The sequence below is a fragment of the Elephantulus edwardii genome, unplaced genomic scaffold, assembly GCF_000299155.1.
Source record: "Elephantulus edwardii isolate Elephantulus edwardi_28Jun2011 unplaced genomic scaffold, EleEdw1.0 scaffold00002, whole genome shotgun sequence".
In the NCBI taxonomy this organism is placed as follows: domain Eukaryota; kingdom Metazoa; phylum Chordata; class Mammalia; order Macroscelidea; family Macroscelididae; genus Elephantulus; species Elephantulus edwardii.
The window spans coordinates 36095257-36118218 of NW_006399752.1; the positions used below are offsets into that span (position 1 = coordinate 36095257).

The following is a 22962-nucleotide window of genomic DNA, read 5'->3' on the forward strand; positions in this document are numbered from 1 at the left end:
GACACTTAGTCTTCTCCTTTGGAAAAAGGGAATAATGGTACCTAGAGAGCTCTGGTGGCCTAGTGAGTATAGAATTTCATTGTTAACCCAAATGCAGATGGTTCGAATCCACCTATTTACAGTCTGACTTGATGTAACAACAGCAAAGTATGTGTAAACACTAAGCATAATGCTTTATTTTAAGACTTTGAAAAGACTTTCTATTTTTTTATTTATTTTTTTGTGCATGTACCGTCAAATCAGATCTAACTGGAACAGGAGGAAATTGTCCCTCCTTTTCCAGCACCCCATCTGGCGGATTTGAACCGTGCACCTCTGGGATTGCAGTGCAGCTTCTTGCCACTAGGCCACCAGAGCTCCCTGAAAAGACTTTCTAAGAGCAGTTATATTTCAAGATACTAGCCAAGTTTTATCATGATGCACTCTATCAGCACTGGGTATGACCTGCATTTTCACCTGATGGAAGAGTTTTTCAAGTTGAATATGCTAAGAAGGCTGTGGAAAATAGCAGTACAGCTATTGGGATCAGGTGTAAAGGTGGTGTTGTCTTTGGGGTAGAAAAGTTAGTCCTTTCTAAACTTTATCAAGGCAGTCCAGGAAACGACTTTTTAATGTTGATCGGCATGTTGGAAAGGCAGGAGCGGGCTTGCTGGTCGATGCTCATTCTTTGGCAGGCAAAGCAAGAGAAGAAGCTTTGAACTTTAGGTCAAACTGCAGCCATAGCATTCCTCTAAAACATCCTGCAGACAGAGGGGTCATGTGGGTACATGCATATACACCCCGCAGTGCTGGTAGACCTTCTGGCTGCAGGTTCACATTGGACTCTTACAGTGACTCATGGTGTGTAATTCTGCGGGACTGACCCATAGGGTATTTCACATGGCTACTGCAACTGTGCTATCGGTAAAGCCAGGCAAGCTGCAAAGACAGAGATTGAAAAGCTTCAGGATGAAAGAAATGACTTTCTGTGATGTTGTCCAAGAAGTTGCAAAAATGATTTCTACAGTACATGATGAAGTTAAGGACAAAGGTTTTGAACTAGAACTCTGCTGGGTTGGTGACTTAACTAAAGAAAGACATGGAATTATATCAAAAGATATGAGAAGTAGAAAAATATGGTAAGGAAATCTTGAAGGGAGATGTTGAATCAGATGATGACAGTATGAAACATGTATTTCACCATCTATTGTAATTGCTATTACACTCAGATGTAAACTATTTACCCTCTGATCCAATTTTCATTAAACTTTTTCTTGGTCTTATTTAAAAAAAAGATACTAGCCAACATCATGATGTTATTGTTAGGCACTGTCTAGTACAATTCATAACAAGCCTATGAACAACAGATCTAAACCCTGTCCTATCCTGCGCCATCCTCACAATCTCTGGCACACTTGAGTCCATTGCTTCAGTCACCGTGTCAATCCACGTGCTTGAGAGAACTTTCTTCTCCTTGGCCATCATTCCACCTTTTCAAGCATGATGTCCCTCTTTAAGGAATAGCCTCTCCTAGCAACACGCTCTAAGTATGTGAGATGAAGCATCACCACCCTTGCCTCCAAGAAGCACTCTGTCTCCTCCTTCTCCAAGACTTATCAGTTTGTTCTTTTGCAGTCTGTGGATATTCAGTCCTCTTCTCCAACACCACAACTCAAAGGCATAAATTCTTTTGTCATCCTTATTCATTGTCAAGCACTTGGCAGGATAGCACAGGACTGAAAAGACCGTGGCCTGAATCAGTCCTCAAACATACATCATTACTCCTAAATAATTTGGAGAGGTCCCTGGCTGTAGACTTTTCCAGTGCAATATGTCTCCTGATCTGACTGCTGGTAGCAAGGGTATTGGTTGTGGATCCATGTTAAGATAAAGTTGTTGTCAGTTTCAATCTTGTCTCCATCTATAACGATGTTGCCTGTAAGTCTAACGGTGAGGATTTTTTATTTCTTGATGTTGAGATACAATCCATATTGAAGGCTCTAATATTTGATCTTCTGCAGCAAGTGCTTCAAGTTTTCCTCACTTTTAACAAGCAAGGTTGTATGATCTGCATACTGAAGATTATAGATGAGTTTTCCTTCAATCCTGATGCCACATTCTTCTTCATATACTCCAGCTTCTCTTATTACTTGCTATGCATCAAAAAGCTGGACAAAGACTAGGGATGATAGACAGCGCAAAAGAGGAAGACCCTGGATGAGATGGATTGACTCAATGACTGGGATAATGGGAGTAGGTGTGTTGGAGATGTAAGATTGGCTTAGGATGGGGCAGGGTTCAGAGTTGTACGTAGGATCGCTATGAATTGCAAATGATTTGATGGCACTTAACAACAACAAATACTGTATCTACTTAATAGATTTTTTTTCAGGGTGCACACAGATGATTTTATTTTAGATGTTAAACATACTTAACAGATATTTGAGAAAGAATAAAATGCTTTAAAAACAAAATTAATTTCTACTTGAAAACACATCAAAATTTAGTAATCTAGGTTGTGTGTGTCAATGTTGTTATCATTGTTGTTAAGTGCCTTCTAGTTGCCTGCGACTCATACTGACCCTATGTACAATAGCTCTGAACCCTGACCTATGCTGAGCAAATCTTATCGTCTCTGACACACCTACTCTCATTACCTCAATAATTGAGTCAATTCAATTCAACTAGGGTCTTCCTGTCTTGTGCTGTCCCTCCACCCCTCCAAGCAAAATGTCCTTCTTCAAGGACTGGTCCCTCTTAGAAACATGCCCTAAGTATGACAGATAGAGCTTCTAAATCCTTGCCTCCAAGAAGGAGCTTGGTTTCACCATCTCCAAGACAGACTTGTTTGTTCTCTTGGCAGTCCATGGTATGTTCATTACTCTTAACCAGCACCACAACTCAAAGGCATTGATTCTTCTTTTATCATCCTTAATCATTATCCAGCTTTCTGATTCATAGCAAGTTATTGTGAAGACCGTGGCCTGGGACCTGGCATACCTTAGTCTCCAGATTGACATCGTTGTTTTTCAGCACTCCGGAGAGGTCCCTGACAACAGATTTCCCCAGTGTAATTCATCCTTTGATTTCCTGACTGCTGGTGCCAAGAGTGTTGATTGTGGAACCAAGCAAGCTGTAATTGTTAAGAATCTCAATCTCTTCTCAGTCTATCATGATGCTTCCAACTGGCCCAGGTGTTGAGCTTCAATTCATGTTGAAGACTGAAGTCTTTGACCTTCTGCAGAAAATGCCTCAGGTCCTCCTCAGTTTCAGCAAGCAAGGTTGTATCACCTGCATAATACAGGTTGTTGATGAGTCTTCCTGCAATCCTGATGCCACATTCTTCCTCATAAAATCAAGCCTACCGAATGATCTGTTCCACAAAGAGATTGAAAACATTCTGCAAATCTGAAGGGGGAAAAAAAATTAAGTGCTGTAATGAGAACATTGTATTATGAGGTTTTTCCAAATTTGTTTCCAGTGTCATATTGGTCCTATAAGAAGTACTAAGTCACACTGTAATAATAGAATCAGCTTGTCCAACAAGATAAATCTGAAACTGGTAACTTCATATAGTGAGCCAGTGAAGAGTTCCAAGGTGGTTCCTGCAGAAACCCATGTCTGCTGTTTCTCTTTGTGAGGTTTGTATTGTTCTGGACTGTCCACTTGGAACTGACTCACAGTTGACCTTCTAGCAGATTTCCAGAGGCAGGAAATCACATGAGACTGTCCATCTTTCTCCTCTGAAGCAGCTGGTGGATTCAAAGAGCCTGACTTTAAGTGGGCAATACAACTCCTGACCACTAGAACACTTTGCAGCAAAACCTGTTTTCTTTAGTTTAGAAAAAGAATATGTGTTTGAGCATCTTAGTGAATTACTATCTGAATATGAAAAATGCTGATATACTTGAGTATACCTTCTCCTCATTTATGGACCTGCTTAGGCTTTAGGCAGCAGGCTGTTATGCAAAATTGGTGTAATAAAAAAATGAATTACATATGGTATCACATAAAAAAACAGAGTATGACTATACTATCTTATAACTACCCGTCACATTATGTAACTGCCAAACCACTGAGAATCACGGCCCAGCCAAGCTGACACATATCCTTAACCCTGACATCGTGATGGTTAAGGATATGTGTCCCTACCTTAGCATTCGTTTGCTATCACACATTTGTCAGTAATATAAGAAAATCAGATACATTCTTCTTAACTTTTTTTGTATAAAAGGAGCAAGGACTGCTTGAGGATGGTCAGCTCTGGTGGTCTAGTAGCAATGAGCTGTGCTGATTTCCCGAAGGTATGCTGTTCTAATCCACCAGCTGCTCCATGGGAGACAGAACAATCTCCTCCCATGTGATTAAACTGCCTCTGAAAACCTGTTGTGGATCAGTTTTGACTCAATAGTTCATGACAACAACCAGTGCCCTATGGGTGAACTGGCCCCTTCAACAATATCCACAGCAGAAAACCAATTCCTGCTACTGTACTTCTACTAATTGCAATAACACTCTAATTGTTCAGCAGAGTTGATGCTACTCAACTTCTTTCTACTAATTAGAACACTGATCTTACTGTTCTACGGGGTCCCAGATCTATTGCAATATCTCACAAAGCACACAGAACCATACTCTCAATTATGGAGTTTATTAGGGAAGTCAAAAGGATATATTTCAGATGGATGGGAGGCCCAGAGCCTTAGACTAGGGGTAAGTAAGGGTGTAGCCTGAGGAGCCTGCTCCAGGAGATGGCTTAAAATCTTTCATGAGGGTTGGGGGCTGGGGTCTCCCTCCATTCTGGAAGTCAGCTGGCTAACTGGTGGGATAGCTGGCATCTTGTTGGCGGCTTGACTTGATGGCAGTCAAGACAAGGGAAATTCCTGGGGTTCTCTTCGCTGTGTGTTACTGTTATTTTTGCCTTTCAAAAGTGGGTGGGCGGCTCAGAGCCTTAGACTAAGGGGAAGTAAGGGCGGAGCCTGCAGGCGGTAGCTTAAAATCCTGTAGGGCTGGTGGGCTTGTGGCCCTCTGGTCTGTCTTTAATAGTTTTTGGTGAAACATTCTTCTGGGTCTTATAGCCCTGGCCAGTCCACTTGCTGTACAGAGAGGAAACTGTGACACTGTGAAGCTGAACACTGTGACACTGATGTGTCAAATGCGATAATGGTTACTCATGGTGGACAGCGTTTGGTGGAGCTCCCTGATTAAAACAAGCTTGGAAGCAGGAGTGGCATCCACCTCCAAAATAGCTTGTCTCTGAAATTCTATGAACCTGGAGAAAAGGATGAAAGTTATACAAGTGTCCAGGTCTTTTGTTCATAGGGTTGCTATCGAAGGCACTTAATAACAACAACAATAGACTACAACTACTCTGTCAGTGCAGCTTCCAAAATGTGCTCGCAGGTCCTTCAGCCTTCAGCCCTGTGGCTTTAGTGAGTGTTACAAAGCTATTACCTGCTAATGATGGCTCCTCCACATGCCCCCACCCCTGCCCATGCCACCCAACTCAGTTCTCCAACAAGCCTGAGCAAAGGCTCTGGCTCAGTGGGGCTACTGTACCAAGGTCTGCACTGTCTCATGTCGGGTCTCTGGTTCTCGACTGTAGCTGCTATACCTGTAGATCTGGCTGAAGCAAGAATGTGGTTCAGAAGGGAGTGCTGGATTCTCTGCTTCTTTGCTGGTTTGAGAGTCTCAATTTCTGCTGCTGATTCTGCTCAGTTTAATGGCAAGACTAGCAAGTCTCCTAGGGAGAGAATGTACTGTATAAGGGTTGGTGTGTTTTGTTGGGTTTTTTTTTTAAGTTGCAAAACACACCTGAAAACTGAGAAAGAAGGGATAAATAATGTATACTGCATTGAAACAGATGAAGGAGAAAACTGTTTAGAAAGGATATGTGATTAGGTATTTTTTGTCATGACAGGAGCCCAGATGAAGGCTGCATAGTGGAGTGGACTTGGGGGGAGGGATTGTATTAACAGTGAAAGAATTGTTCTTTTCTTTTTCAAAGAGATGAGTGTACTTGGGGAGGGGAAGGGTGGGCAGGGAGAAAAGTGCAACAATGAATGAGTGGAAATCCAAAGTCTCTGTAAATTTTCATTAAAATTTATATTAAAAACGGGGCTCTTGAGTCACCCCCGCGCAGCTGGTGGCTCTCGTGTGGCCTGCTCTTAGACCCTGCCCTCGCCTCTTTGGTACTTGGAACCCTTTTCATCAAGATGCCTGAGGAAGTGCACCATGGAGAGGAGGAGGTGGAGACCTTTGCCTTTCAGGCAGAGATTGCCCAACTTATGTCTCTTATCATCAATACCTTCTATTCCAACAAGGAAATTTTCCTTAGAGAGTTGATCTCTAATGCTTCTGATGCATTGGACAAGATTCGCTATGAGAGCCTGACAGACCCTTCCAAGCTGGACAGTGGAAAGAGCTGAAAATTGACATCATCCCTAATCCCCAGGAACGTACTTTGACTCTTGTGGACACAGGCATTGGCATGACCAAGGCTGATCTCATAAATAACTTGGGAACAATTGCCAAGTCTGGTACCAAAGCCTTTATGGAGGCTCTGCAGGCTGGTGCAGACATCTCCATGATCGGTCAGTTTGGGGTTGGCTTTTATTCTGCCTGTCTGGTGGCAGAGAAAGTGGTAGTGATCACAAAACACAATGATGATGAGAAGTATGCCTGGGAGTCGTCAGCTGGGGGTTCCTTCACAGTTCGTGCTGACCATGGTGAGCCCATTGCTCGGGGTACTAAAGTCATTTTGCACCTTAAAGAAGAACAGACAGAATACTTAGAAGAGAGACGAGTCAGAGAAGTAGTGAAGAAGCACTCACAGTTCATAGGCTACCCCATCACCCTCTATCTGGAGAAAGAACGAGAGAAGGAAATCCATGACGATGAGGCAGAAGAAGAGAAAGGTGAGAAAGAGGAAGAGAAGGATGACGAAGAGAAGCCCAAGATAGAAGATGTGGGTTCAGATAAGGAGGATGACACTGGTAAAGACAAGAAAAAGAAAACAAAAAAAATTAAGGAGAAGTACATTGATAGGGAAGAATTGAACAAGACTAAGCCCATTTGGACCAGAAATCCTGATGACATCACACAGGAGGAATATGGAGAGTTCTACAAGAGTCTCACTAATGACTGGGAAGACCACTTGGCAGTCAAGCACTTCTCAGTAGAGGGCCAGGTGGAATTCAGGGCATTGCTCTTTATCCCTCGCCGGGCTCCCTTTGATCTCTTTGAGAACAAGAAAAAGAAGAATAACATTAAACTTTATGTTCGTCGTGTGTTCATCATGGACAGTTGTGATGAGTTGATACCACAGTATCTGAACTTCATCCGTGGTGTGGTTGACTCAGAGGATCTGCCCCTCAACATTTCTCGTGAAATGCTGCAACAGAGCAAAATCTTGAAGGTCATCTGCAAAAACATTGTCAAGAAGTGCCTTGAGCTCTTCTTCTCTGAGTTGGCAGAAGACAAGGAGAACTATAAGAAATTCTATGAGGCATTCTCTAAAAACCTGAAGCTTGGGATACATGAAGATTCTACTAACCGGCGTCGCCTTTCTGAGCTACTTCGCTGTCACACTTCCCAGTCTGGAGATGAGATGACCTCTCTCTCAGAATATGTGTCCCACATGAAGGAGACCCAGAAGTCCATTTATTACATCACTGGTGAGAGCAAAGAGCAGGTGGCCAACTCCGCTTTTGTGGAACGAGTGCGCAAGCGGGGCTTTGAGGTTGTGTATATGACTGAACCTATCGACGAGTACTGTGTGCAACAGCTCAAGGAATTTGATGGGAAAAGCCTGGTTTCTGTCACCAAAGAGGGCCTAGAACTACCTGAGGATGAAGAGGAGAAAAAGAAAATGGAGGAGAGCAAGGCCAAGTTTGAGAATCTCTGTAAGCTCATGAAGGAAATTTTGGATAAGAAGGTCGAGAAGGTGACAATTTCCAATAGGCTTGTATCTTCACCCTGCTGCATCGTGACTAGCACATACGGCTGGACAGCCAATATGGAGCGGATCATGAAAGCACAGGCACTTCGGGACAACTCGACGATGGGCTACATGATGGCTAAAAAGCACTTGGAGATTAACCCCGATCATCCAATTGTTGAAACACTGAGACAGAAAGCCGAGGCAGACAAGAATGATAAAGCTGTTAAGGACCTGGTGGTGCTGCTGTTTGAAACCGCACTGCTCTCTTCTGGTTTCTCCCTTGAGGATCCCCAGACTCACTCCAACCGCATCTACCGCATGATCAAGCTAGGCTTAGGCGTTGATGAAGATGAGGTGACTGCTGAGGAACCCAGTGCTGGATGCACCTCGCATGGAAGAAGTTGATTAAAAGTTCCTACTGTAACACCCCATTGCCGCTGTAAATCATCCCTGTGTCTCCCACAGCGGCCTTGAGTTGCCCTCTCCCATCTGGCTCCATCTGCTGATAGCTAGTATTTTTCTTTCCTGTCCTGTGTGTTAAGACAGGATGTAACTCTAGCCTCAACCTCAAGAATGAGGTGGGATATTGTGTATTGTGAGTTTTGTTTATTTTGTTCTGAAAATTAAAGTATGCAAAATAAAGAAGATGACATTTTAGACAGTAAAAAAAAAATTTGTATTAAAAACGGGGGAAAAAACCCCACAACAACCTGTGCATAAAAACCGAAACCAAAGCACTCCCTGAAATCAGCCAAGGATCCTGAATTATTGGTTGAAATTCCAAAAGCATGGGAAAGGCTTGGTGAAGATGCGGCTTACACTATGTGTTGCAGAACAGGTTTGGAAGAAGGAAGGAGGGAAAAGATATTTTCAGGCAAGGGGAAAAGCTAAAGGTACAGTTTTGTTGGAACCTTTATGTGACACGGAAGGATCAGGACAGAGGAGCACTCCCTAGACGGTGAGGATGGTGATGCTTTGTCACTCATACTTGGGGCATGTTACCAGGTGAGGTCAGTCCGTGGAAAAGTACACCACGCCTGGAAAAGTGGAAGGTCAGCAGGAGGGGAGGAACACTCTCAATGAAGTGGAGTGATGCAGGCTTGAAACAATGGGCTTAGAAACAGTCAAGATTGTGAGGGTGGTGCGGGATTGGAGAGGGTTCTATTCTGTTTTGCCAAATTGAAATAAGTCAGAACCCACGGTTGTTGTTGTTATGTGCCATCAAGTCGCTTGCGACTCATAGCGACCCTATGTACAACAGCCCTAAACCCTGCTCTATCCTGTGCCAATCGCATTGCCTCTGACACACACATCCCGATTACCCCAGTCACTGAATCAATCCACCTCATAGAGGGTCTTCCTCTCCTGACTATCCCTCCACCCTGCCAAGCATGATGTCCCTCTCCAAGGACCGGTCCCTCCTTACAACAAGTCCAAAGTATGTCAGATGAAGCCCCGGAATCCTTGCCTCCAAGGAGCAGCCTGGTTTAACCCTTCCCAGAATGAATCTGTTTGTTGTCTTAGCAGTCCATGGTACCCTCAATACTCTTCTCCAACACCAAAGCTCAAAGGCATCAATTGTCCTTCTGTCCTCCCTAGTCATTGTCCAACTCTGTGATGCATAACAAGTGATTGCAAAGACCATGGCCTGTATCAGAAGCACCTTAGTCTCCAGAGTGACACCATTGCTCTTCAGTATGCCACTAGAAGGGGCAATAAAAACAATTAACAGAAACACCAGGGAAGGAACAGACAGAGACTTATTTGGATTATGGTTTAAATCCTATGGATATTGCAAGATACTGTGAGTTCTTGGGGCAAGAGAATGTAACATCTAGATCAATGTTTTAGGAAAATGAATGTAGTAGTTTATAACAGTGAAGTGCATAATTAGAAAGGGTCTAAGTTTGGTGAAATAGCACTATAGGGTCTAGAGATGAACACATTTGAGTCTAAGATGGCTGTTGTTGCTAGGTGCCATCGAGTTGAGTATGACCCATAGAGACCCTACGGCTAAACAGATCGGAACCCTGCTCTATCTTGTGCCATCCTCTCACCTCCTGGAACACTAGAGCCCACTGCAGCAGTCATTGTGTCAATCCACCTGGTCAGGGTCTTCCTCTCCTTCACTGACTCTCCACTTTTCCAAGCATCATGCCCCTCTCCAAGAAATAGCCCCTCCTAGCACTGTGCCTGAAGTATGTGAGGAAAAGCCTCATCCTCTTTGCTTCTAAAGAGCACTGGCTGCTGCTCCTTTTCCAAAAAATATTTTTCTGTTCTCTTGGCCATCCATGGGATATTCAGTGCTCTTCTCCAACACCACAGTTCAAAGGCATCAATTCTTCTTCAGTCATACCTATTCACAGTCCAGCTTTCAGATGCATAGTAAGAAATCGGAAAGATGATGGCACGAATCAGACGCACCTTCGTCCTCAAACTGACATCATAACTCCTCAATTACTTAGAGAGGTCCCTAACTGCAGACTTTCCTAGTGCAATATGTCTCCTGATTGCCTGACTGCTGGTACCAAGTGTGTTAATTGTAGATCCAAGTAAGATGAAGTTGTTGACAGTTTCAATCTTTTCTCCATCTATCATGATGTTGCCTATTGGTTCAGTGGTTAAGAATCTTGGTCTTCTTGACATTGAGATGCAAGCCACCATATTGAAGGCTGTATTCTTTGATTCTCTGTAACAAGTGTTCTTCAAGTTCTCACTTTCAGCAAGCAAGGTTGTGTCATTTGCATAATGCAGGTTATTGATGAATCTCCCTTCATTCCTGATGCCATATTCCTCTTCATAGAGCCCAGCTTCTCGAATAATTTGCTCAGCATACGGATTGAATCGGTATATATAGAGAATACAACCTTGATGCACACCCTTCCTAATTTTAAAATCATGGAGGCTGGAGGGACAGTGCAGAAGAGGAAGACCTCAGATGAGATGGATTGATAAAGTAACTGGGGCAATAGGGGTAGGTGTGTCAGAGTCAGTTAGACTGTCTCAAGATACGGTAGGCTTCAAAGCTGTTGTACATAGTGTCGCTAAGAGTCATAGATGACTCGACAGCACATAACAACAGTGTTTCCTTGCTTTGTTCACACAACAGCCTCCCGGTCTAGGTCTAGGTTTCTCATGAGAAGAATGAATTCCTCTGGATTCCCATTCTTCTCAAGGTTAGCCATAACTTGTTATGATCCACACAATCAAATGCTTTTGCATAGTCAATAACACTTAAATAAACATTCTTCTGGTATTCTTTACTTTCAGCCAGGATTAATCTGACATCAGCAATGATATGCATGGCACCATGACCTCTTCTAAATCCTGCTTGAACTTTTGGCAGTTCCCTATCTATATGCACTGTTGTAGCTGTTTTTTAATGATCTTCAGCAGTATTTTGCTTGTATGTGATATTAATGATATGTTCAATAGTTTCTACATTCTGTTAGATAACCTTTCTTGGGAATGGGAAGAAATATGGACCTCTTCCAATCCACTGGCCAGAGAGCTGTCCTCCAAATTTCCTGGCATAGATTGATGAGTGCATCCAGGGCTGCATCTGTTAAATGAAACAAGTCAATTGGTATCCCATTGATTCCCGGGACCTTATTTTTTTATCACTGTCTTCAATGCAGCTTTCACTTCCTCCTTCTTTGCCATTGGCTCTTGTTCATATGGTACTTCCTGAAACTTTTCAGTGTCAGTCAGTTCTTTTTGGTACAATGACTCAGTGTATTCCCTCTATCTTCTTTTGATGTTTTCTGGGTCCTCAATATATTGCTCATAACATTTTTCAATATTGAAACTAGAAGCTTAACTTCGTTTTTCAGTTCTCTCTGCTTGAGAAATGCAAAGTGAATTCTTCCCCTTTTATTCTCCAATTCCAGCTCTCTACACATTCCATTGTAATACTTTGTTTTCTCAAGCTGCCCTTTGAAATCTTCTCAGATCTTCTGCTTCAGCACGTTTCCCCTTTATTTTGGTTTCTCAGCACTTGAGAACAATTTTTTATATCTTCTGACGTCCATTTTTGTTTTTCCTTTCTCCTCTTTGTAATGACCTTTTGCTCTTTCATGGATGATATCCTCGATATCTAGTCTTAGATCATTGGTGTTCAATTCTTCAAATCTATTCTTTTAAAAAAAATTTTTTATTATTTTTTATGTGCACCATCAAATCGGATCTGACTGGTACAGGAGGAGATTGCCCCTTCTTTTCCAGCAGAGCAGCTGGTGGGTTTGAACTGTACCTCTGGGATTGCAGTGAAATCTGTTCTTTTTTTTAAAGTCTTTTTCTCTCTTTTTCTTCTTTGTTGTTGTGTACCATTGAGTCGGATCTGACTGGTACAGGAGGAGATTGCCCCTTCTTTTCCAGCAGAGCAGCTGGTGGGTTTGAACTGTACCTCTGGGATTGCAGTGAAATCTGTTCTTTTTTTTAAAAGCATTTTTCTCTATCTCTTTTTCTTCTTTGTTGTTGTGTACCATTGAGTCGGATCTGACTGGCACAGGAGGAAATTGCCCCTCCTTCTCCAGCAGAGCATCCAGTGGATTAGAACCACAGCTTCTTGCCACAAGGCCACCAGAGCCCCCAAACCTATTCTTAAGATCATCTCAAAATTCAGATGGAATAGATTCAAAATAATATCTTGGTTTTTGTAGACTCATTTTTGTTTTCTTTGGCTTCAATTTGAACTTGCATGAGTAATTGATTGTCTGACCCACAGTCCACACCTGGCCTAGTCTTGGCTGCTGGTATTGAGCTTCTCCAATAATTCCTTCCACAGATGTAGTCAATCTGATTCTGATGCAACCCATCAGGTGAGATCGATGTATAAAGTCATTGTTTGTGTCTTTTAAAAAAAGATATTTGCAATGAATAAATAATTGAAAATACAAAATTTGATCATTCTATTTCCAGCCTCATTTCTGTCACCAGCCATTATTTTCCAACTACTATTCCTTCTTCACTGTTTCCAACTTTTCTGTTCCAATCACCAATTATCATTAATGCATCTCGATTGCATATTTGGTCAATTTTGCACTGCAAGATTTGGTAAAAATTTTCAATTTCTTCCTCTTTGTGTCTGTATGTAGGAGTGTATATTTTAATAATAGTCATATTATTGTATGTGTATGGATAATATCTTATTCGCTCACTACATTGTATTTCAAAATAGACCTTGAAATAGACTTTTTGACTATGAACGCAACACAATTCTTCTGTTTTGCATTCTCAGCAGAGTATACAATATGATTATCTGATTCAAAATGGGCAAAGCAAGTCCATCTCATCTCACTAAGGTCTAGAATGTTGATGTTTATGCATTCCAATTCATTTTTCAAAATTTCTAGTTTTTCTCACATTCAAGCTACATACATTCCATTTTCCAAATATTAAATGATGTTAGCCATTATTTTTCCTCATTTTGACTGACTTCCAATCTGGCCTCCACGCCAACTACTATAAACTATCCACATTCCTAACAGTATGAATTCCTAACTATGAACTAATAGTAGTTCATAGGGTTTTCAAAGACCTATTATTTAAGAATTGGATGGCCAATCTTGCTTCCTAGTCTGTCTTAATCTGGGATCTCTCCTAAAATCTGTCCACCATGGGTAACCTTTATGGCATTTGACACATCAGTGGGCAAGTTTTCAGTATCGTAGCAACCCACAAGTTATCTCAGTACAGCAAACTGGCAGACAAGTGCTGTACCAATTAAAATAATATTCTCCCCAAACACCACAAACTGACACTAACTCTAATTGTAACTCTAATAGCAAACGGGTCTTTGAGCCCACCCAACTTTTAATCACAAAGGCTAAGATAGTAACTCAGTGGATTAAGAATCAGCACAAAGTTGATTCTTATAGGGCAGAGATCAAGCACTTCTCTGCTTTCCCACTCCATCATTTCTGCCCACACAACACTCTTGGGCCCAAGCCACCTGGAGCTTGGTTAGAACTCACAAGTTAAAAAAAAGGACACAGTCCATAGGGTTTGTTAATTTATTAGGATGACTCACAGAAAAAATTATACTTACAAATTATCAGCCTTATTATAATGTTGTTGTTGTAAGGGACTCTTGGGTAGATTCTGATCCTGTCAACACTTTGAAACCTTGCCCTGGCCTGCATTTTCCTCATGAGCCGTGCTCAAGCCCATTGCTGCAGTCACTATGTCCATCCACGTCACTGAGGGTTTCCTGAGCATGATGCCCTTTCCCAAAGACTGACTCGTCCTGACAACATGTCCAAAATATAAGAGACAAAGCTTTACCATCCTTGCCTCTAAGGAACACCTTAGTTGTATTTCCTTCAAGAGAGAGATGTTTGTTCTTCTGGCAGTCCACGCTGTAGTCATTATTCTTCACTAACACCACACTTCAAAGGCTTCATCTTCATCTTCTTTACTCATTGTCCAACTTTCACATGTTGTTGACTGTGACTCATAGCGACCCTCTGTACAACAGCCGTAAACCCTGCTCTACCCTGTGCCAGTCTCACTGTCTCCAACACACCTACCCCCATTACCCTAGTCACTGAATCAATCCATCTCATAGAGGGTCTTCCTATCCTGTGCTGTCTCTCCACCTTCCCAAGCATGATGTCCCTCTCCAAGTACTGGTCCCTCCTTACAACATGTCCAAAGTATGTTAGATGAAGCTTCAGAATCCTTGCCTCCAAGGAGCAGCCTGGCTTTACCCTCTCCAGGATGAGCCTGTTTGTTTTCCCAGCAGTTCATGGTACATTCAATACTCTTCTCCAACACCACAGCCCAGAGGCGTCACTTCTCCTTCTATCCTCCCGAGTCACTGTCCAACTCTCTGATGCATAGCAAGTGATTGTAAAGACCTTGGCTTGTATCACCCGCACCTTAGTCTCCAGAATGATACTGAAATAATGGGAAATGCCTTGGTTTTATTATCTAAATCAGAATCACTGTAAGAGATACATGGGCAAGCAAGGTTTCCAATGAGGAGCTGCCTTGTTGACTCAGAGATGGCACATCACCCACCCCGTCCTGACCAGAAAGTTCTTTGAGCCTTAGAGTTCCCGGCTCTTATTGGCTAATCCTGCATGTTGACCAAATCCTGCCTCCTGAGGCTAGTTGACATTCCTTTCCAGGTAAATCTTCTTTGGTCTGGTCTCCAGCCTTCATTTGTTGGCACACATTTTCCCGTGTGGCCTGGAGATGCTGGACTAGAGCTCCTCAGTTACTCCAAGGGCCATCTGATAGAAACCAAAGACAGTGTCTGCCTACTGTGGAGAAAACTAGGTATTTTGCTCCAGAGGCCAGATGCGATAAGAAATAAGTCCCTGGTCTGAAATGGAAAGTCAGAACTGAACTTTAAGTCAGGCCTATGTTTTATGGATGTGAGTTACTCATTGAATTTTTTTTTAAATTTAGTATTAATTTCAGTAAAAATTTACAGAGACTTTGGATTTCCATTCATTCATTGTTGCACTTTTCTCCCCTCCCAAACCTCCCCCCCGTACACTACCCTCTTGTAAAAGTAAAACAAAAATTCTTTCATTCTTTTACAAGCCCTCCCCTAGGTCCATTCCACCATGTATCCTTCGCTCTAGACACCTATCATGACAAAAATACCTAAGCACGTATCCCTTTTAAACAGTTTTCTCCCTCATCTGTTTCAATGCAGTATACATTATTGAACCCATCTTTCCCAGTCTCCCCTCAACCTCGATGTCAGGCCAGTTTTATAACAGTGGCACTATGCAGTATTTGTCCTTTTGTGACTGAGATATTTCACTCAGCATAATGTCCTCCAGGCTCACCCATTTTGAATAATATTGCATGAGTTCCTTGTTTTTCAATGCAGCATAGTATTCCATTGTGTGAATATACCACAGCTTCTCTATCCATTTGTTTGTTGATGGGCACTTAGGTTGTTTCCAACTCCTTGCTATTGTGAACAAGGCCGCAATAAACATGGGTGTGCATATATCTGCTTGGATGTCAGTTAACTCATTGAATTTTGTCAGGTGCTGTTGAGTTGACTCTGAAGCATAGTGACCCCATGTATCAAAGAATGAACCCCTGCCTAACCCTGTACCCTCTTCACAATCTCTTCTGTGGTTCAGTCAACCATTATAGTCCCTGAGCCAATCTATCTCATTGAGGGTCTTCCTCTCCTTTCTTGACTTTCCACTATTATAAGCAGTAAAGTATGGGGGGAAATTACAAAAAAAGGAAGTACAAAAATTATTGAAAGGCTTCAGGTAGGACAAAATGCATAGCTTATCATTATTATGATCACATGTTAATGAATCTTCATCTCACATACTTGGGGCATGTTGCTAGGAGAGGCTATTCCTTGGAGAGGGACATGATGCTTGGGACAGGGAAAGAAAGGAAGACCCTTGATGAGATGGATTTACACAGTGACTGTAGCAATGGGCTCAAGTGCATTAGAGACGAGAATGGCACAGATAGGACAAGGTTCAGATCTGTTGTTCACAAGATTGCTGAGTTGTACTTAACTCGCCAGCACCTAACAACAATAGACCTTAATAGAATGATTTGGGTCCATAGGCTTGAGTAACTAAATGTTTTGCTTAACACATTGCTGCATACTTTTAAATTGACGACCGTGCTTAGAAACACATTTGCTGTCATTTGCGGCAACGTGTTAACTGAAGGCTAATTGGAAATGGATAAATGAATGAGACCAAAGAGGAATCGGTGCCTTTGAATTGTGGTGTTGGCAAAGAATTTTTATTTTATTTTTTTTTTAATTTTTTTTTTTTTGGCAAAGAATTTTTAATAGCTCAGAATAACAAATCTGTCTTGGTAGAAGTGCAGCTGGGGTACTCCTTAGAGGCGAGGGTGGAGAGATTGAGTGTGGAAACTACAGAACAGTGTCATTGATTTCACATGCAAGCAAGATTCTGCTGAAGATCATCCAAAAACGATTAGAACAGCACATCAGCAGAGAACTGCCGGAAGTCCAGGCTGGGTTTAGAAGGGGTCGTGGTACTAGGGATATCGTTGCTGATGTTAGATGGATCTTGGCTGAAAGCAGGGAATACCAGAAGAATGTCTATCTGTGTTTCATTGATTATGCAAAGGCATTTGACTGTGTGAATCAAAACAAATTGTCATTAACCCTTGAGGAAAATGGGAATCCCAGAACATTTAATTGTGCTAATACGAAACCTATACTTGGACCAAGAGGCAGTAGTCAGAACAGAGCAGGGTAACACTGCATGGTTCAAAATAGGGAAGGGTGTACGCCAGGGATGCATCCTGTCTCCATACCTTTTCAACATGTATGCAGAGCAGATTATCCGAGAGGCTGGGCTCTATGAGGAGAATTGTGGCATCAGGATTGGTGGAAGATCTATCAACAATTTCCGTTATGCAGATGACACAACCTTGCTTGCTGAAACTGAGGAGGACCTCATGCACTTGCTGCGAAGGGTCAAGGACTGCAGCCTTCAGTATGGACTAAGGCTCAACGTCAAGAAGACAAAGATTCTCGCCACTGGACCAATTGGCAGCGTCAGGATGGATGACGAAGAGATTGAGAGTGTTCACAGCTTCACTTTGCTCGGCTCCACAGTTAACACTCTTGGTACCAGCAGTCAGGAAATCAAAAAGCGTATCACAATGGGAAAGTCTGCTGTTAGGGACCTCTCTAAAGTACTCAGGAGCAACAGTGTCTCTCTGGAGACTAAGGTGCGCCTGATACACGTCATGGTATTTGCAATCGCTTGTTATGCATCAGAGAGTTGGACAATGACTAGGAAGGACAGAAGGAGAGTGAATGCTTTTGAGCTGTGGTGCTGGAGAAGGGTACTGAACGTACCCTGGGCTGCCAGGAAAACAAACAGATCCATCTTGGAGAGGATTAAACCAAGCTACTCCTTGGAGGCAAGGATTCTGGGGCTTCGTCTGACATACTTTGGACATGTTGCCAGGAGGGATGGGTCCTTGGAGAGGGACATCATGCTTGGGAGGGTGGAGGGACAGCGCAGGAGGGGAAGACCCTCTATGAGATGGATTGATTCGGTGACTGGGGTAATCGGAATGGGTGTGTCAGAGGCGGTGCGGTTGGCGCAGGATAGAGCAGGGTTTAGAGCTGTTGTGCTATGAGTCGCAAGCGACTTGATGGCACATAACAACAACAACAACAACAATAATCAGGTCATGTTATCAGGAGAGGTCAGTCCCTGAAAGTGTATCATACTTAACAATGTGGAGAAGCAGTGAAGGCTTCATCAAAAACAACTCTGACATATCATCTTACCCCAGTCAGAAAAGCAAAATTTAACAGAACAGCAAGCAACAAATGCTGGCGAGGTTGTGGAGAAATCAGAACCCTTATTCACTGTTGGTGGCAGTATAAAATGGTGCAACCACTAGGGTAGAAGGTATGGCACATTCTCAAAATTTGCAAATAGAAATACCATTTGACCCAGCAATTCCACTAATGGTAATTTACCCTAAAGAAAGCGTAGCTGCCACCCAAGCAGATATATGCACACCCATGTTTATTGTGGCTTTGTTCACCATAGCAAAGAGTTGGAAACAACCCAAGTGCCCATCAACAAACAAATGGATTGAGACACTGTGGTATATTCACACAATGGAATTCTATGCTGCTCTAAAAAACAAGGAACTCATGAAATATTATATAAAATGGGTGACCCTGGAGGACATTATGCTGAGTGAAATATCTCAGTCACAAAAGGACAAATACTGCATAGTGACACTGTTGTAAAACTGGCCTGACATCAGGGTTGGGGGAAGACTGAGAAAGATGGCATAAATTCTGTATACTACATTGAAACAGATGAGGGAGAGAACTGTTTAAAAGGGATATATGATGAGGAATTATTATCATGACAGGAGTCCAGAAGGAAGGCTGCATAGCGAAGTGAACTTGGGAGGAGGGATTGTATAGCAATGAAAGAATTTATCTTTTACTTTTCAAAAAGAAGAGTGAACTGGGGCGGGGGGAGGTTGTGCAGGGAGAAAAGTGCAATGATGAATGAATAGAAATCCAAAGTCTCTGTAAACTTTCACTAAAATTAATAATAATAATAATAAATAGAAACAAATCTGAAATTAAAAGCAGACAAATGGGGGGGAAGGCTTAATCAAGTATGGCAGAGAACCCGGGAATGGCTTAGACTTTGGTCTGCATAGTTCTCCCTCCTCCAAAGTATTTCTACACGGAGGATGTACCGTCTTAAACTGAACACCGCATTACTAGGGAACACAGGTAAATGGTTAAGTGACATGAGTTTTTAAATGTCAATTGCCAGTTACTGAAGACTGGGATAAATCCATGGTAATCACAGTGTTGTTGGTGTCGGGTGCGAGGGAGTTGCTTCTGACTCATGGTGACCCCACAGGGCATCAGAATGGACTTCCACCTACTTCTGCACCATCCTCCACATAGCTGCTGCCTCGACCCCTGCTGCAGCCATGGTGTCGGTCTGCCTTTGTGAGGGCCTTCCTAATTTTTGTTGGCCCTCTACTTTTCCCAGCATGCTGTGCTTCTCCTGGGTTTGGCAGTCCCCTAATAACCATTTTAGGGGTGCTGATAGCGTCGTCCATGGGGAGTTGGCACGAGCCCAGAGGCGGCTTCTCTCTGGTGGTTACCACAGCGGCGGTTGGTGATTCCTCTTGGACAGTTTACAGCTTCCTGAAAACCTGGAGTGTCAGCTATATAATATTTCTGACTCAACGGCAACCAGTTGGGTATTTTAGTTTTAGAACAAAACAAATGATATCCATGGTTAAAATGGATTTTTTAAAAAACTATTTGAGGGATCAATTTCTCTAGTGACCTAGTGGGTAAAGAGATGTGCTAATGACCTAAAGCCAAGAGATTCAAATCCACAACCAGCTCCTCAGGAGAAAGTTGGGCAATCTCCTCCCATGTGATTTACAGTCTTTGAAAACCCACTGGAGGGTCAGCTCTGAGCTGGTCCTGTCTTGATGCCCTGGTGGTGTAGTGCATAACATTTGTTGTTTTTAGGTTCCGTTGAGCCAAATACTCATAGCAACCCTACAAAAAACAGATCTGAACCCTGTAATATCCTCTGCCATTCTCACCATCTTTGACACCCTTGAGCCCATTGCTGTAGTCACTGTGTCAATCCATCTGCATGAAGGTCTTCCTCTCTTTCATCAACCCTCCACCTTTTTAAGCATGATGCCCTTCTCCAGGAAGAGCCTCTCTTAGCAACATGTCCAAAGTGTGTGGCACAAAGCTTTGTTGTCTTTGCCTGCAAGGAGCACTCTGGCATCACCTTTTCCAAGACATACTGTTTGATCTTTTAGCAGTTCATAGTATATACAGCACTCTTCTAACATCACAGATCAAAGGCATCAATTGTTTTTCTGTCACCCTTATTCATAGTCCAGCTCTCAGATGAATAGCAAGTAATTGAAAAGACCATGGGCTGACTCAGGTGCACCTTAGTCTTTAAAACGATTAGGCTGCTAACTGAAGTCTGGCAGTTTGAACCAAGTGCTCCTTGGGAGAAAGAAGGGCAGTGGCCCATAAAAGTCTAAAGCCTTGGAAACATGACGGAGGGTCACTATGAGTGTGAATTGACTCAGTGGCCATGGTCTGGCTTTTTTGTTTTAAAGAATTTGTTAATTTTGTTGCCAACATGGCAATAGAATTTTAGCGTTAATTGTATTATTATATCATTCACACTTTACCTTAGCTTTTCAATGCATTTATGGTTTTGACTACTCTTACTTTGAATTTACCACCCTCCATCCCACCTCCTCCCAGAGACTTTTGTGAGCCTCGAAGCTATATTTTAATTTGAGGATCATTCTTAGTGTAGTAAATGTTGGCTTCCCTTGCCTCACTGGGAATTCAGAATGTTTCTGGCAATGCTGGAGTTTTTATATTGGACTGCAACAAGCTGAGAAATCTGGGTAGAAAATGGTGTTTAATCTTACTTAAAACCCATCTTTCAGTCCTTACACTAGACCTGGTACATACATAAAGCTACATCTACGGATCTAGTAAACAATTCCACTCATGTCTTTTTAGAAATCAGTGACTTGATGTTTTATTAAGAGCTTCCAATAAACTAGAGTAAGAGAAGTGAATTCTGTAGACTCAGCATTTTGTTGCCGAAGCCATTCTGGATTCACTCCCAGTGCCCTTTTCTCTGAACGCCCTATGAAGATAAACTGTAGTTAAACCTAAACAGTAAGCTCGCAAATAAAAAAATCTGTATATAATTTATACTTGACCTTTGAACATGTGTTTGAACTGTGTAGGCTCAAGTACTGCCCGTATCTGCAAGAGACATTGCTCATGTAGAGGAAATGCTGACTAAGAGATGATTAACAACAGGCTTGTTTGTGTTGTTATGCGCTGTCAAGTTGACAATGACTAATAATGATCTTATGCACTCTGAATTTTGCCCTGTCCTGAGCCAATCTCATCATCTCTGACACACTCAACCATATTGTTATAGTCTGTGTCTATCCATCTCGTTAAGGGACTTCCTCTCTAGTACTGACCCTCCACCTTCCCAAGAATAATGTCTTCTCCAAAGACATGTCCTCCTGACAACATGCCCAACTTATGTGAGATGTAATTTCATCATCTTTGCTTCCAAGGAGCACCCCAGATTTGTAATTCAGGCACTCTTCTCCAACAGCCTAACTCAAAGGCATCCATTTTTCTTTCACCCTGAGTCATTGTCCAACTTTCAGATACATAGCAAGCAACTGAAAAGACCAAGGCTTGGGTAAGGCACACCTTAGTCTTTAGTCTGATACTATTGCTCTTTAGGATTCTGGAGAGGTCTTTGACAGCAGATTTTCCTAATTCATCTTTTGATGTTATAGTGCCAAGGGTGTTGATGATGGATCAGACAAATTCAATCCTTTCTTCATCTGTCATGCTGCTGCCCATCAACCTGGTAGTGAGGATTTTTGTTTTCTTGATGTTGAAATATAATCCCTATTAGCAACAGGAGCTCACCACAATGCTGCAGATGGTGTTAGGTGCCTCTGAGTCGACTATGACTCCTAGTGACCCTATGAACACAGACCTGAACCCTGTTCTATCCTCACCATCTCTGCATTATAAAGCCCATGGTAATAGTCACAGCGCCAAGCCACCTCATGAGGGTCGTCCTCTCCTTTTTTAACCCTCCACCTTTCCCAGAATTATGTCCTTTTCTAAAGACTGACGACATACCCAAAGTATGTGAGAGAAGGTTTTACCATCCTTGCCTCTAAGGGGAATCCTGGTGGTACTTGTTTATTCTTTTCACAGCACATGGTATATTCAATACTTTTCATCAACACCACACCTTTTCTTAGGTCTTTTTTATTCATTGTCCAACTTTCAGATGCACAGGAAGCAATACCACAGTTCACCATAGTCTCTAAACCACCATCATTGCTTTCAGCACTCTGGAGAGGTCCTTGTTAGCAAATTTTCCCAGTGCAACACGTCTTTTGATTTCTTGACTCCTGCTACTATGAGTGTTGATTGTGGATCCCAGCAAAATGATTTGGGCAGGTCATTTCATTACTCTAACTCTTAGTTTTCTCACTTGGATAAAGGAATAACAGTACTTCCTTTATAAGGTTATGTATGTAGAAACACTTAGAATAACATCCAGTACTTGGAGACTTTAACTCAGTCCCCTTGAGCCAGAATGGACTCAGAGCTGACCCTCCAGTTGGTTTTGGGGAGTTATAAATCTCAGGGAATGAGATTGTCCACGTTTCTTCTTCGGAGCTGCTGGAGGATTCAAACTGCCGGAGAGGTGTCATCTTTGGGTTAGAAGTACAATATAACTAGGGAAAAAAAAATCCTGGGAGTTTATGCCCCATGCAGCCAACAGCTCAAACCAAGTAGTTGAAAGTCAAGTCCAGATCCATCATCAATGCCCAGACAGCCTGGAAAAACCCACGGTCCTCCAGCTGATTGTGACTCATGGTGACCCCCAGGGAGCAGAGCCAAACTGTACCATGGATTTTCAAGGCTGTGACCCTCAGGAAGCTGATTGCCA

General features: G+C 42.5%; 2 pseudogenes across 1 annotated transcript; both read left to right on the forward strand.

The window, feature by feature from the left end:
• Window positions 1–417: 417 nt before the first annotated feature.
• Window positions 418–1192, forward strand: LOC102861777 (annotated as a pseudogene).
• A 5002-nt stretch (window positions 1193–6194) lies between these two features.
• Window positions 6195–8326, forward strand: LOC102862180 (annotated as a pseudogene). Its single transcript, XR_438821.1, has one exon. The product of XR_438821.1 is annotated as a heat shock protein 90kDa alpha (cytosolic), class B member 1 pseudogene (transcript).
• Window positions 8327–22962: the final 14636 nt, after the last annotated feature.